We start from the raw sequence: 6,000 nt of genomic DNA, 5'->3' as shown, positions 1-6,000 counted from the left end.
CCACACACAGCAACAAAGACCCAACGCAGCCAAAAATAAATAAATAAATCAATTTACTTTTTAACAAAAGGGCCGGTCATGTTGTAGCTGTTTATAACTTGTATAGACTTTTCAAAGTCTAAATCCCTAATTATTAAAATATGTTTCTTACTGTCCACAAACCTCATTTCCTTACATAAAACCATCTGCCTATTCCACTATAAATACTACACGTAGTGAAAGAAAGTGCTTCTAAAATTAAATCATGTTTTCAAAACAGATTTCTCCTTAATATATTTAATTTTAATGATTCGCATGTGAATTATCCACACTTTCCATTAACTATGGTTAAATTTTCAATCTCAGATAAGTATCCCCCAATACAAAAGCACATTAACAGGCCATTCCTCTCCCAACACAAGCTGTGTGGACTAAATTTTTAACGTATTAGCTTGAATTTTAAAAAGCAAAATTAAGGAGGCAGATCTGTAAGAAAAGCAAGCACATGAAGTCTCAGAAGTTTAGAATGGAAAATATTTTCAAGATTGATCCTCTTCAGGACTACCGAAACTTTAATATCTAAGAACTAACCCCAGGAATTTTGTGATATTCTCATATCACCTTACTTTTTAAATTTTTATTGGAGTATAGTTGATTTACAATGCTGTGTTACTTTCTGCTATACATACCTTACTATTTTGCCTTAGTATTTATATTTACATTAAGTTGATTCCTTTCCTTTTTTTTTTTTTTTTTTTTAACTTAGCAATGTATGACACAACATCAGTGAACTTATGGGTTTGGTAAGCTATCTGTACTAGTCGAACAAACATTACAATAAATAAAATTTTAAATGGTGATGTGTCTATCACTTAAAAACATCTTGCACATGATCAGTACTACATCTACCACACTATGGGAAACACTGATCTAGTTTTATCTTTTATTTTTATGGGTGAGAAAGTTGAACTTCCTGGTGACTCTCAAAAGTCTGTGCACATCAGAACCTCCTGGAGGGTTTGTGTTAAAATAGAGAGTGCTGGGCTCTTCCCCAAGAGCGTAGGTCTGGGGGAAGGTCTGAGAATTTACGTTTCTAACAAATATCTAAGTGGTACTAATGCTGCTGGCCCAGGGACCGCCCTTCAAAAACCACTGACCAAAACCTACTAACCCCAAATTAGTCAGACCAGAATTTAAACTAGAACCCAATCTTCTCTTAGATGCTCTTATAATTATATGCTCTAGCACACATGTTTAATGTTGCTGAATTTTATTCACCTTTCACTTAATTTTACTCTTTTCAATAAAGGTGATTATTAAATGCTAAAGATCAGGTTTATACATTTTTAAGACTTCAGAGTTGTTATAAAATAGTGATTAATAAAAATTTAAGGAAAAGAACATTACAATCACCTTTGAGGACCCTGAATCCCTTTTCTTGGTCACATACCCTCCGTTAGTCCTTTGAGATAAACATTATCTTCAAGTTTGTGTCTTATCATTCACTTGCTTTTCTTGTTAATTTTCTCATAGCTGTATCTCTAAATAACATATTGTTTAGGTTGTATGTTCTGAGCTTTATACTATATCTTTTTATGCTATTTGCTTTTTTATTCAATATGATGTTTTTGAGATGTAGCCCTCGGTTTTTATCAGTAATTCATTGCTTTCATGGCGGGACACTATTTCATCTACAAGAAAACAGCACTAAAATTGTTGACTTTTTTTTTCATTTTGAAAAAATCAGAGGTAAAAAAGAAGTTGCAAAAATAGTACAGAGAAGTCCTATGTATGCTTCATCCAGTTTCCTCCAATGGTTACATCTTACCTAACTATATTACAGTATCAAAACCAGCAAACTGGTTTTGGGACAATGCTTGTGTATAGTTTCATGCCATTTTATTATATATGCAACTCTCAATTTTTAAGTTCTTTTTTTTTTTTTTTTTCTCGCGGGCCGCACAGGCCGCGAGACCAAGGGCCGCGGGGACCGGGCCGGCGCGCCGCCCCCGCCCCGCCTCAGGCCGCCCGCGCTTGGGCCACCGCCCGGCGACGCGAGGCCAGTCCCACCCCGCCCCCACCCCCGCCTCCGGCCCGGGGGTCGCTCACCTTCCGCGTTGCCCCAGACCACCATGCCCGGGCACAGCCGCCTCCTCCGGCCTCGCTGGCCCCGCCGCCGCCGCCGCCACACGGTGCCCTCGCCTGGGGCGGGGAGAAGGGCCGGGAAAAGAATCGCACCGCCGCGCCGCGGTCCACGCTCGCCCCACGCTCCCAGCGGCCAACCTGAGCGCGCCCAATGGCTGCTCTGTCCCGCCCCCTCCGACGGGCGCGCGCGCCGCGGCTCCGCCCCGCCCCTCCCCATGCGGCGGCCGGCGCGCTCCCAGGCTCCTCCCTGCCCTTCCCGACCCGCGGCGGTTCCGGCCCCGGCTCGCACTCCGCCCCGCGCTGCGCAAGTGCCCGCCTCGCGCCTAGCCTCGGGCGACCCTGAACCACCTGCGCGGCGCCCCTCCCAGGCCCGCCCGCGGAGGTCAGCCCCTCCGCTGCACGTGACCGTCTTGCTCGTGGGGGCGAAGAGGAGCGCGGCGCCTGCCCGCCTTCCGCATCCCGAGACCTGCGCGCCTCCCGCTGGGGTTGATGCGCTGTTCTCCTCTCTGCGAGTCCCCGCCCCGCGCTGCACTCCCCAGTCCGGGAGGACACTAGTTCAGGGACTGACCATGCTTAATCAAGATCATTCTATTGATATTAATGAATATCTGAGTTACTTCCTTTATTCCCCCCCCCCCCGCCAATTAAAGACAATGCTCTTACCTATTAGAAAAATGAAAATCCAAACACTGACAGCCCCAAATACTTGCAAGAATGTGAAGTAATAGGAATGCTCATTCATTGCTGGTGGGAATGCAAAATAGTACAGCCATTCTGGAAGAGAGTTTGGCAGTGTCTTACAAAACTAAACATACTCTTACTATACGATCCAGCAATCGGACTCCTTGGTATTTACACAGAGTTGAAAAATTGTGTCCACATAAAAAACCTGGACACAGATGTTTCATAGCAGCTTTATTCATAATTGCCAAAACTTGGAAGCCACCAAGATGCCCTTCGGTAGATGAATGGGTAAACAAACTGGTGCATCCAGATAATGGAATATTATTCAGCACTAAAAAGAAATAAGCCATCAACCCATGAAAAGATATGCAAGAACTTTAAATGCTTATTACTAAGTGAAAGAAGCCAATCTGAAAGGCTACATACTCTTTGATTCCAACTAAGTGATACCATAATGGTGGATAATGTCATTAGTCAAAACCCAGAGAACATACAACACCAAGCGTGAATCCTAATGTAAACTATGGACTTTGGGTGCTAATGAAGTGTAAATGTAGATTCATCAATTGTAACAAATATACTTCTCTGCTGAGTAGTTGATAATGGTGGAGGCTATACATATGTGGGAACAGGGGTACGTGGGAAATCCCTGTACCTTTCACTCAATGTTGTTGTGAACATAAAACTGCTCTAAAAAAATAAAGTCTACAAACTTTAAGCTATAAGATGAATAAGTTCTGAGGTTCTAATGTATAGCATGGTGACTAGTTGATAACACTGCAATGTATAACTATAATTTGCTAAGAGAACTTAAAGGTTGACCCCAAAACATATACATATATATTTATATATTCCTCTTTACCATAAATGTACGGCTGTGCGCCTGGCTTCTCTAACCTCTTCCAATCATCTATTTTTATTTCTGCTCAGTACCATGCTGTCTTAATTGGTAGAGTTTTAGAATAGCGAGTCTTAATATCTAGTAGGTCAAAAATCCCCAATTCACTCTTCCATTTGCTGCTAAGAATCAGCTCGCATGTTCTATGTGGGGGAGGGAGGTGAAGGAAATTCATTTTAGCTTCATAAAACCTCTAAAACAATTTGGGGAGAATCACATCTTCTGTAGATTGAAATTTTCTATTGAAATAAGATTTATTTCTCCATTCCTTTAGTTTTTCTTAAGTGTCTTTGTTCTATAATTTTCTCCATATAGTTGTTGCCTATTCTTGCTAGAGTTATTCCTAGGTACTTTATAATTGTGATAATATTATAAATGGTATCTCATTGCCTTTTCTAAATAGTTGTAGCAGAGTACAGAAATGCAATTGATTTTGTATATTGATTTTGTTTGCAGTATACTTGCTAACCACTTTTATTCATTCGAATACTTCATCTGTGGATTCTTTTGGTTTTTCTACAGGGACAAGATATCCTCAATGACTAGTGATAGCAGTTTCTTCTTCTCCAATGCTAAGAATTCTTCTTTTTCTTCCTGTGTAAGACTTCCTATATAATGCTGCAAAGAAGGATTATCTTATCTTGTTGGTGAAAGGCGTCTTATCTTGTTTCCAATATTAAAAAAGAATGTTTTCAGTGTTTCACCATTAAATATCACATCTGCTGAATATTTATACCTTCTAATGATAGTCTGTTCATTTTGTATCATGAATAGATACTGAATGTTATGGAATGCATTTTCTACATCTCCTGAGATTAAATTTTTTTTAAATCAAGAATTCATTGGGGGAAAGATGGATTGAGAGTTTGGGGTTAGCAGACGCAAACTATTATATATAGGATGGATAAACAACAAGGTCCTACTATACAGCACAGGGAACTAAATTCAATATCCTGTGATAAACCATAATGGAAAAGTATGAGAAAGAATGCATATATATGTAACTGAGTCTCTTTGCTGTACAGCAGAAATTAACATTGTAAATCAACTGTACTTCAATAAAAAACTTACTCTGCACCCATAATGTGTCACAGTGTTCTAGACAGTAGAGGTAAAGCAGTGACCAAACAGATGAAAACACTGGCCCTCAGGGAGTTCACCTTGTATTAAAGGAGAACAAACACAATGAATAAATAAAATGCATAGTTTGTTACATATTGATCAACACAAAAGGCAAAAATGAAGTAGAGAGGGGAACAGGTAGTGTGGGGAAGGAGGTCTGCAACTTCAAATGCAGTGGTAGGAATGGGTGTCATTGACAAAATGACATCTGGCAAGAGCCTGCAAGCAGAAACAAGAGCATAGCTTGTATGCAGTACGCACTGCAAGGCAATATGAAGTTCTGTTACAAATTCTGTGAAGGAAAAGTGAATTTCTGAGTAGGTTCACTGGAAAATATAAATGTTAACATACTATTTTAGTTGCTAATTCCCTATCACAAGCAATGAAGCTTAAAAATCTTACATCAAAAAAAAAAAAAAAAACCTTACATCAACTATTAAGTAAATTTAAAAAACAGCTGAAACCATTATAACCACCAGTAGTACCAAAGTAGCATTCTTATTAAAAGTATGAAAATAACCATTTCAATATAGAGTACAGAAAGATAACAAAAATTATTCTGTTGTTCAAAGTAAATTATTATAAAATTTCAACTTGGGTCACAGAAGCCTATCAAAAAAATAAGTATGGGAAAAGCATAAATGGAAAAAAGAAATATTCACAAGTACAAGGCCTAAAACTCATTGTAAGTACTCCCCATAAGTTATCTGACCCAATCCAGGGCTAACACTCTAAAGAAACATGAAAACAAAAAGACAATCACTCAGAGACCAGATGACAGAAAGAGGAAAGGAATCGTTTCAAAGATGTGTTACAGAAAGTTCAAGTACAAAATTTTCAAATGAATATTGAGAATGCAAAAGGAAAAAAGACCCAGCAAGTCTAACTAGCAATGAAATAAATAAGCAAAGACAAAAAGAGAAGTACATCTAAACACACAAAGACTGACCAAAAGAGAATAAGGAAACTCCTAAACCAAAAGGTCACAGAGGTGTCCTATCCAACATTAGCTCATGGGATGATGATAGGTGTTTATGCGGGGTGGGGGGGTGGGGTGGGGGGTGGGGACGACGGGGTGAATAGGTCAAAGTTAATCTATTAGATTCTTTATGCAGTACATCTCAGAATCTTTCAAAATGCCACTGTGAATTATGAATCACTAACCTACTTTG

Source organism: Balaenoptera acutorostrata, chromosome 2 (assembly GCF_949987535.1).
Source record: "Balaenoptera acutorostrata chromosome 2, mBalAcu1.1, whole genome shotgun sequence".
Classification (NCBI taxonomy): Eukaryota; Metazoa; Chordata; class Mammalia; order Artiodactyla; family Balaenopteridae; genus Balaenoptera; species Balaenoptera acutorostrata.
The sequence above is the reverse complement of the archived record's forward strand: the minus strand, read 5'-3'. Positions refer to the sequence as shown.